Source organism: Chiloscyllium plagiosum, unplaced genomic scaffold, assembly GCF_037043375.1.
Source record: "Chiloscyllium plagiosum isolate Xiang-an unplaced genomic scaffold, Cpla_swu_hap1 HiC_scaffold_3, whole genome shotgun sequence".
NCBI lineage: Eukaryota > Metazoa > Chordata > Chondrichthyes > Orectolobiformes > Hemiscylliidae > Chiloscyllium > Chiloscyllium plagiosum.
This window is the reverse complement of record NW_028270141.1, coordinates 123,516,623-123,526,622: the sequence shown is the minus strand read 5'-3', so window position 1 is coordinate 123,526,622 and position 10,000 is coordinate 123,516,623. Positions and strand designations below refer to the sequence as shown.

The window sequence follows — 10,000 nt, the reverse complement described above, 5'->3', positions numbered from 1 at the left end:
AAGGGGATAAAGAGAAAGAGCAAGAAAGAAAATGTGGCTGGCCAGCACGCCTTGAAGTAGGGAGAAAAGGCAGGGGCCAGCGCCTACGGCCATACTAGTCTGAAAACGCCCGATCTCGTCTGATCTCGGAAGCTAAGCAGACTCAGGCCTGGTTAGTACTTGGATGGGGGACCGCCTGGGAATACCAGGTGCAGTAGGCTTTTTCCGCCAGCAGTGGCTGCTCAAGTCACCCCTCTGCACTTGTCTTGTGCCAGGCAATGGAGCGGCAGGTTATTTTTGCTGCTGCTGCTGTGCCTGGCATCAGTCTCCTGCAGGCACGAGACACGGAGGGGAGGAGAGCGGAGCGCTGCCAAAATCAGCAAGAAAGGCGGAAAGAAAGGGATTGGGGCTGCACGCTGTCTGCGGGTGGCAGTCAGGAAAGGCGGACAATAGACAATAGGTGCAGGAGTTGGCCATTCTGCCCTTCCAGCCTGCACCACCATTCAATATGATCATGGCTGATCATCCTTAATCAGTATCCTGTTCCTGCCTTATCTCCATAACCCTTGATTCCACTATCCTTGAGAGCTCTATCCAACTCTTTCTTAAATGAATCCAGAGACTGGGCCTCCACTGCCCTCTGGGGGTGGAGCATTCCACACAGCCACCACTCTCTGGGTGAAGAAGTTTCTCCTCATCTCTGTCCTAAATGGTCTACCCCGTATTTTTAAGCTGTGTCCTCTGTTTCGGCACTCACCCCGCAGCGGAAACATGTTGCCTGCCGCCAGAGTGTCCAATCCTTTGATCATCTTATATGTCTCAACCAGATCCCCTCTCAGTCTTCTAAACTCAAGGGTACACAAGCCCAGTCGCTCCAGTCTTTCAGTGTAAGGTAATCCCGCCATTCCAGGAATTGACCTCGTGAACCTACGCTGCATTCCCTCAATAGCCAGAATGTCTCTCCTCAAATTTGGAGACCAGAACTGCACACAGTACTCCAGGTGTGGTCTCACCAGGGCCCTGTACAGCTGCAGAAGGACCTCTTTGCTTCTATACTCAATCCCTCTTGTTATGAAGGCCAGCATGCTATTAGCCTTCTTCACTACCTGCTGTACCTGCATGCTTACCTTCATTGAGTGGTGTACAAGAACCCCCAGATCTCTCTGTACTGCCCCTTTACCTAAATTGATTCCACTTAGGTGGTAATCTGCCTTCCTGTTCTTGCCACCAAAGTGGATAAGGATCCATTTATCCACGTGAAAGTGCATCTGCCATGCATCTGAGCACTCACCTAACTTGTCCAGGTCACCCTGTAATCTCCTAACATCCTCATCACATTTCACCCTGCCACCCAGCTGATGAAATTTGCGAATGTTATTGCTAATACCATCTTGTATATCCTGAAGATAGATTGTAAAAAGCTGCGGTCCCAGTACTGATCCGTGCGGTACCCCACTGGTCAGTGCCCGGCATTCCGAAATGGAGGGGTGGAGGAGTGTGGAAGGATGAGAGAATGCAGGCTGCGGCCCTATGAAGCAGGGGGAGGGCTTGCAGTTGGCCTGTGTGGGGATGTGGGAGACTACAGGAGCCTGGTGGGCAAGGGCTGGCCTGAAAGGCAGCTGGAGGGACGGAGGGAGGGAAGCACGCACGGAGGAGGAAGAGCAAAGAGAAAAGAGAAAAAAAAGCCAAAGGGGATAAAGAGAAAGAGCAAGAAAGAAAATGTGGCTGGCCAGCACGCCTTGAAGTAGGGAGAAAAGGCAGGGGCGAGCGCCTACGGCCATACTAGTCTGAAAACGCCCGATCTCGTCTGATCTCGGAAGCTAAGCAGACTCAGGCCTGGTTAGTACTTGGATGGGAGACCGCCTGGGAATACCAGGTGCAGTAGGCTTTTTCCGCCAGCAGTGGCTGCTCAAGTCACCCCTCTGCACTTGTCTTGTGCCAGGCAATGGAGCGGCAGGTTATTTTTGCTGCTGCTGCTGTGCCTGGCATCAGTCTCCTGCAGGCACGAGACACGGAGGGGAGGAGAGCGGAGCGCTGCCAAAATCAGCAAGAAAGGCGGAAAGAAAGGGATTGGGGCTGCACGCTGTCTGCGGGTGGCAGTCAGGAAAGGCGGACAATAGACAATAGGTGCAGGAGTTGGCCATTCTGCCCTTCCAGCCTGCACCACCATTCAATATGATCATGGCTGATCATCCTTAATCAGTATCCTGTTCCTGCCTTATCTCCATAACCCTTGATTCCACTATCCTTGAGAGCTCTATCCAACTCTTTCTTAAATGAATCCAGAGACTGGGCCTCCACTGCCCTCTGGGGCAGAGCATTCCACACAGCCACCACTCTCTGGGTGAAGAAGTTTCTCCTCATCTCTGTCCTAAATGGTCTACCCCGTATTTTTAAGCTGTGTCCTCTGTTTCGGCACTCACCCCGCAGCGGAAACATGTTGCCTGCCGCCAGAGTGTCCAATCCTTTGATCATCTTATATGTCTCAACCAGATCCCCTCTCAGTCTTCTAAACTCAAGGGTACACAAGCCCAGTCGCTCCAGTCTTTCAGTGTAAGGTAATCCCGCCATTCCAGGAATTGACCTCGTGAACCTACGCTGCATTCCCTCAATAGCCAGAATGTCTCTCCTCAAATTTGGAGACCAGAACTGCACACAGTACTCCAGGTGTGGTCTCACCAGGGCCCTGTACAGCTGCAGAAGGACCTCTTTGCTTCTATACTCAATCCCTCTTGTTATGAAGGCCAGCATGCTATTAGCCTTCTTCACTACCTGCTGTACCTGCATGCTTACCTTCATTGAGTGGTGTACAAGAACCCCCAGATCTCTCTGTACTGCCCCTTTACCTAAATTGATTCCACTTAGGTGGTAATCTGCCTTCCTGTTCTTGCCACCAAAGTGGATAAGGATCCATTTATCCACGTGAAAGTGCATCTGCCATGCATCTGAGCACTCACCTAACTTGTCCAGGTCACCCTGTAATCTCCTAACATCCTCATCACATTTCACCCTGCCACCCAGCTGATGAAATTTGCGAATGTTATTGCTAATACCATCTTGTATATCCTGAAGATAGATTGTAAAAAGCTGCGGTCCCAGTACTGATCCGTGCGGTACCCCACTGGTCAGTGCCCGGCATTCCGAAATGGAGGGGTGGAGGAGTGTGGAAGGATGAGAGAATGCAGGCTGCGGCCCTATGAAGCAGGGGGAGGGCTTGCAGTTGGCCTGTGTGGGGATGTGGGAGACTACAGGAGCCTGGTGGGCAAGGGCTGGCTGAAAGGCAGCTGGAGGGACGGAGGGAGGGAAGCACGCACGGAGGAGGAAGAGCAAAGAGAAAAGAGAAAAAAAAGCCAAAGGGGATAAAGAGAAAGAGCAAGAAAGAAAATGTGGCTGGCCAGCACGCCTTGAAGTAGGGAGAAAAGGCAGGGGCCGGCGCCTACGGCCATACTAGTCTGAAAACGCCCGATCTCGTCTGATCTCGGAAGCTAAGCAGACTCAGGCCTGGTTAGTACTTGGATGGGAGACCGCCTGGGAATACCAGGTGCAGTAGGCTTTTTCCGCCAGCAGTGGCTGCTCAAGTCACCCCTCTGCACTTGTCTTGTGCCAGGCAATGGAGCGGCAGGTTATTTTTGCTGCTGCTGCTGTGCCTGGCATCAGTCTCCTGCAGGCACGAGACACGGAGGGGAGGAGAGCGGAGCGCTGCCAAAATCAGCAAGAAAGGCGGAAAGAAAGGGATTGGGGCTGCACGCTGTCTGCGGGTGGCAGTCAGGAAAGGCGGACAATAGACAATAGGTGCAGGAGTTGGCCATTCTGCCCTTCCAGCCTGCACCACCATTCAATATGATCATGGCTGATCATCCTTAATCAGTATCCTGTTCCTGCCTTATCTCCATAACCCTTGATTCCACTATCCTTGAGAGCTCTATCCAACTCTTTCTTAAATGAATCCAGAGACTGGTCCTCCACTGCCCTCTGGGGCAGAGCATTCCACACAGCCACCACTCTCTGGGTGAAGAAGTTTCTCCTCATCTCTGTCCTAAATGGTCTACCCCGTATTTTTAAGCTGTGTCCTCTGTTTCGGCACTCACCCCGCAGCGGAAACATGTTGCCTGCCGCCAGAGTGTCCAATCCTTTGATCATCTTATATGTCTCAACCAGATCCCCTCTCAGTCTTCTAAACTCAAGGGTACACAAGCCCAGTCGCTCCAGTCTTTCAGTGTAAGGTAATCCCGCCATTCCAGGAATTGACCTCGTGAACCTACGCTGCATTCCCTCAATAGCCAGAATGTCTCTCCTCAAATTTGGAGACCAGAACTGCACACAGTACTCCAGGTGTGGTCTCACCAGGGCCCTGTACAGCTGCAGAAGGACCTCTTTGCTTCTATACTCAATCCCTCTTGTTATGAAGGCCAGCATGCTATTAGCCTTCTTCACTACCTGCTGTACCTGCATGCTTACCTTCATTGAGTGGTGTACAAGAACCCCCAGATCTCTCTGTACTGCCCCTTTACCTAAATTGATTCCACTTAGGTGGTAATCTGCCTTCCTGTTCTTGCCACCAAAGTGGATAAGGATCCATTTATCCACGTGAAAGTGCATCTGCCATGCATCTGAGCACTCACCTAACTTGTCCAGGTCACCCTGTAATCTCCTAACATCCTCATCACATTTCACCCTGCCACCCAGCTGATGAAATTTGCGAATGTTATTGCTAATACCATCTTGTATATCCTGAAGATAGATTGTAAAAAGCTGCGGTCCCAGTACTGATCCGTGCGGTACCCCACTGGTCAGTGCCCGGCATTCCGAAATGGAGGGGTGGAGGAGTGTGGAAGGATGAGAGAATGCAGGCTGCGGCCCTATGAAGCAGGGGGAGGGCTTGCAGTTGGCCTGTGTGGGGATGTGGGAGACTACAGGAGCCTGGTGGGCAAGGGCTGGCTGAAAGGCAGCTGGAGGGACGGAGGGAGGGAAGCACGCACGGAGGAGGAAGAGCAAAGAGAAAAGAGAAAAAAAAGCCAAAGGGGATAAAGAGAAAGAGCAAGAAAGAAAATGTGGCTGGCCAGCACGCCTTGAAGTAGGGAGAAAAGGGAGGGGCCAGCGCCTACGGCCATACTAGCCTGAAAACGCCCGATCTCGTCTGATCTTGGAAGCTAAGCAGACTCAGGCCTGGTTAGTACTTGGATGGGAGACCGCCTGGGAATACCAGGTGCAGTAGGCTTTTTCCGCCAGCAGTGGCTGCTCAAGTCACCCCTCTGCACTTGTCTTGTGCCAGGCAATGGAGCGGCAGGTTATTTTTGCTGCTGCTGCTGTGCCTGGCATCAGTCTCCTGCAGGCACGAGACACGGAGGGGAGGAGAGCGGAGCGCTGCCAAAATCAGCAAGAAAGGCGGAAAGAAAGGGATTGGGGCTGCACGCTGTCTGCGGGTGGCAGTCAGGAAAGGCGGACAATAGACAATAGGTGCAGGAGTTGGCCATTCTGCCCTTCCAGCCTGCACCACCATTCAATATGATCATGGCTGATCATCCTTAATCAGTATCCTGTTCCTGCCTTATCTCCATAACCCTTGATTCCACTATCCTTGAGAGCTCTATCCAACTCTTTCTTAAATGAATCCAGAGACTGGGCCTCCACTGCCCTCTGGGGCAGAGCATTCCACACAGCCACCACTCTCTGGGTGAAGAAGTTTCTCCTCATCTCTGTCCTAAATGGTCTACCCCGTATTTTTAAGCTGTGTCCTCTGTTTCGGCACTCACCCCGCAGCGGAAACATGTTGCCTGCCGCCAGAGTGTCCAATCCTTTGATCATCTTATATGTCTCAACCAGATCCCCTCTCAGTCTTCTAAACTCAAGGGTACACAAGCCCAGTCGCTCCAGTCTTTCAGTGTAAGGTAATCCCGCCATTCCAGGAATTGACCTCGTGAACCTACGCTGCATTCCCTCAATAGCCAGAATGTCTCTCCTCAAATTTGGAGACCAGAACTGCACACAGTACTCCAGGTGTGGTCTCACCAGGGCCCTGTACAGCTGCAGAAGGACCTCTTTGCTTCTATACTCAATCCCTCTTGTTATGAAGGCCAGCATGCTATTAGCCTTCTTCACTACCTGCTGTACCTGCATGCTTACCTTCATTGAGTGGTGTACAAGAACCCCCAGATCTCTCTGTACTGCCCCTTTACCTAAATTGATTCCACTTAGGTGGTAATCTGCCTTCCTGTTCTTGCCACCAAAGTGGATAAGGATCCATTTATCCACGTGAAAGTGCATCTGCCATGCATCTGAGCACTCACCTAACTTGTCCAGGTCACCCTGTAATCTCCTAACATCCTCATCACATTTCACCCTGCCACCCAGCTGATGAAATTTGCGAATGTTATTGCTAATACCATTTTGTATATCCTGAAGATAGATTGTAAAAAGCTGCGGTCCCAGTACTGATCCGTGCGGTACCCCACTGGTCAGTGCCCGGCATTCCGAAATGGAGGGGTGGAGGAGTGTGGAAGGATGAGAGAATGCAGGCTGCGGCCCTATGAAGCAGGGGGAGGGCTTGCAGTTGGCCTGTGTGGGGATGTGGGAGACGACAGGAGCCTGGTGGGCAAGGGCTGGCTGAAAGGCAGCTGGAGGGACGGAGGGAGGGAAGCACGCACGGAGGAGGAAGAGCAAAGAGAAAAGAGAAAAAAAAGCCAAAGGGGATAAAGAGAAAGAGCAAGAAAGAAAATGTGGCTGGCCAGCACGCCTTGAAGTAGGGAGAAAAGGCAGGGGCCAGCGCCTACGGCCATACTAGTCTGAAAACGCCCGATCTCGTCTGATCTCAGAAGCTAAGCAGACTCAGGCCTGGTTAGTACTTGGATGGGAGACCGCCTGGGAATACCAGGTTCTGTAGGCTTTTTCCGCCAGCAGTGGCTGCTCAAGTCACCCCTCTGCACTTGTCTTGTGCCAGGCAATGGAGCGGCAGGTTATTTTTGCTGCTGCTGCTGTGCCTGGCATCAGTCTCCTGCAGGCACGAGACACGGAGGGGAGGAGAGCGGAGCGCTGCCAAAATCAGCAAGAAAGGCGGAAAGAAAGGGATTGGGGCTGCACGCTGTCTGCGGGTGGCAGTCAGGAAAGGCGGACAATAGACAATAGGTGCAGGAGTTGGCCATTCTGCCCTTCCAGCCTGCACCACCATTCAATATGATCATGGCTGATCATCCTTAATCAGTATCCTGTTCCTGCCTTATCTCCATAACCCTTGATTCCACTATCCTTGAGAGCTCTATCCAACTCTTTCTTAAATGAATCCAGAGACTGGGCCTCCACTGCCCTCTGGGGCAGAGCATTCCACACAGCCACCACTCTCTGGGTGAAGAAGTTTCTCCTCATCTCTGTCCTAAATGGTCTACCCCGTATTTTTAAGCTGTGTCCTCTGTTTCGGCACTCACCCCGCAGCGGAAACATGTTGCCTGCCGCCAGAGTGTCCAATCCTTTGATCATCTTATATGTCTCAACCAGATCCCCTCTCAGTCTTCTAAACTCAAGGGTACACAAGCCCAGTCGCTCCAGTCTTTCAGTGTAAGGTAATCCCGCCATTCCAGGAATTGACCTCGTGAACCTACGCTGCATTCCCTCAATAGCCAGAATGTCTCTCCTCAAATTTGGAGACCAGAACTGCACACAGTACTCCAGGTGTGGTCTCACCAGGGCCCTGTACAGCTGCAGAAGGACCTCTTTGCTTCTATACTCAATCCCTCTTGTTATGAAGGCCAGCATGCTATTAGCCTTCTTCACTACCTGCTGTACCTGCATGCTTACCTTCATTGAGTGGTGTACAAGAACCCCCAGATCTCTCTGTACTGCCCCTTTACCTAAATTGATTCCACTTAGGTGGTAATCTGCCTTCCTGTTCTTGCCACCAAAGTGGATAAGGATCCATTTATCCACGTGAAAGTGCATCTGCCATGCATCTGAGCACTCACCTAACTTGTCCAGGTCACCCTGTAATCTCCTAACATCCTCATCACATTTCACCCTGCCACCCAGCTGATGAAATTTGCGAATGTTATTGCTAATACCATCTTGTATATCCTGAAGATAGATTGTAAAAAGCTGCGGTCCCTGTACTGATCCGTGCGGTACCCCACTGGTCAGTGCCCGGCATTCCGAAATGGAGGGGTGGAGGAGTGTGGAAGGATGAGAGAATGCAGGCTGCGGCCCTATGAAGCAGGGGGAGGGCTTGCAGTTGGCCTGTGTGGGGATGTGGGAGACTACAGGAGCCTGGTGGGCAAGGGCTGGCTGAAAGGCAGCTGGAGGGACGGAGGGAGGGAAGCACGCACGGAGGAGGAAGAGCAAAGAGAAAAGAGAAAAAAAAGCCAAAGGGGATAAAGAGAAAGAGCAAGAAAGAAAATGTGGCTGGCCAGCACGCCTTGAAGTAGGGAGAAAAGGCAGGGGCCAGCGCCTACGGCCATACTAGTCTGAAAACGCCCGATCTCGTCTGATCTCGGAAGCTAAGCAGACTCAGGCCTGGTTAGTACTTGGATGGGAGACCGCCTGGGAATACCAGGTGCAGTAGGCTTTTTCCGCCAGCAGTGGCTGCTCAAGTCACCCCTCTGCACTTGTCTTGTGCCAGGCAATGGAGCTGCAGGTTATTTTTGCTGCTGCTGCTGTGCCTGGCATCAGTCTCCTGCAGGCACGAGACACGGAGGGGAGGAGAGCGGAGCGCTGCCAAAATCAGCAAGAAAGGCGGAAAGAAAGGGATTGGGGCTGCACGCTGTCTGCGGGTGGCAGTCAGGAAAGGCGGACAATAGACAATAGGTGCAGGAGTTGGCCATTCTGCCCTTCCAGCCTGCACCACCATTCAATATGATCATGGCTGATCATCCTTAATCAGTATCCTGTTCCTGCCTTATCTCCATAACCCTTGATTCCACTATCCTTGAGAGCTCTATCCAACTCTTTCTTAAATGAATCCAGAGACTGGGCCTCCACTGCCCTCTGGGGCAGAGCATTCCACACAGCCACCACTCTCTGGGTGAAGAAGTTTCTCCTCATCTCTGTCCTAAATGGTCTACCCCGTATTTTTAAGCTGTGTCCTCTGTTTCGGCACTCACCCCGCAGCGGAAACATGTTGCCTGCCGCCAGAGTGTCCAATCCTTTGATCATCTTATATGTCTCAACCAGATCCCCTCTCAGTCTTCTAAACTCAAGGGTACACAAGCCCAGTCGCTCCAGTCTTTCAGTGTAAGGTAATCCCGCCATTCCAGGAATTGACCTCGTGAACCTACGCTGCATTCCCTCAATAGCCAGAATGTCTCTCCTCAAATTTGGAGACCAGAACTGCACACAGTACTCCAGGTGTGGTCTCACCAGGGCCCTGTACAGCTGCAGAAGGACCTCTTTGCTTCTATACTCAATCCCTCTTGTTATGAAGGCCAGCATGCTATTAGCCTTCTTCACTACCTGCTGTACCTGCATGCTTACCTTCATTGAGTGGTGTACAAGAACCCCCAGATCTCTCTGTACTGCCCCTTTACCTAAATTGATTCCACTTAGGTGGTAATCTGCCTTCCTGTTCTTGCCACCAAAGTGGATAAGGATCCATTTATCCACGTGAAAGTGCATCTGCCATGCATCTGAGCACTCACCTAACTTGTCCAGGTCACCCTGTAATCTCCTAACATCCTCATCAGATTTCACCCTGCCACCCAGCTGATGAAATTTGCGAATGTTATTGCTAATACCATCTTGTATATCCTGAAGATAGATTGTAAAAAGCTGCGGTCCCAGTACTGATCCGTGCGGTACCCCACTGGTCAGTGCCCGGCATTCCGAAATGGAGGGGTGGAGGAGTGTGGAAGGATGAGAGAATGCAGGCTGCGGCCCTATGAAGCAGGGGGAGGGCTTGCAGTTGGCCTGTGTGGGGATGTGGGAGACGACAGGAGCCTGGTGGGCAAGGGCTGGCTGAAAGGCAGCTGGAGGGACGGAGGGAGGGAAGCACGCACGGAGGAGGAAGAGCAAAGAGAAAAGAGAAAAAAAAGCCAAAGGGGAT

The 10,000-nt window shown here is 51.9% G+C and overlaps 6 non-coding genes across 6 annotated transcripts; all 6 read left to right on the top strand.

The window, feature by feature from the left end:
- The first annotated feature begins 81 nt into the window (after positions 1-81).
- LOC148150934 (5S ribosomal RNA) lies at positions 82-200 on the top strand. The gene has a single exon (XR_015756667.1). It is a non-coding gene; the product is annotated as a 5S ribosomal RNA (ribosomal RNA).
- Positions 201-1,748: 1,548 nt separating this feature from the next.
- LOC148150933 (5S ribosomal RNA) lies at positions 1,749-1,867 on the top strand. The gene has a single exon (XR_015756373.1). It is a non-coding gene; the product is annotated as a 5S ribosomal RNA (ribosomal RNA).
- Positions 1,868-3,413: 1,546 nt separating this feature from the next.
- Positions 3,414-3,532, top strand: LOC148150932 (5S ribosomal RNA). Its single transcript, XR_015756372.1, has one exon. It is a non-coding gene; the product is annotated as a 5S ribosomal RNA (ribosomal RNA).
- A 1,546-nt stretch (positions 3,533-5,078) lies between these two features.
- LOC148150931 (5S ribosomal RNA) lies at positions 5,079-5,197 on the top strand. The gene has a single exon (XR_015756119.1). It is a non-coding gene; the product is annotated as a 5S ribosomal RNA (ribosomal RNA).
- Positions 5,198-6,743: 1,546 nt separating this feature from the next.
- On the top strand, positions 6,744-6,862 carry LOC148150930 (5S ribosomal RNA). Its single transcript, XR_015755656.1, has one exon. It is a non-coding gene; the product is annotated as a 5S ribosomal RNA (ribosomal RNA).
- A 1,546-nt stretch (positions 6,863-8,408) lies between these two features.
- Positions 8,409-8,527, top strand: LOC148150929 (5S ribosomal RNA). Its single transcript, XR_015756371.1, has one exon. It is a non-coding gene; the product is annotated as a 5S ribosomal RNA (ribosomal RNA).
- The last annotated feature ends 1,473 nt before the right edge of the window (positions 8,528-10,000 follow it).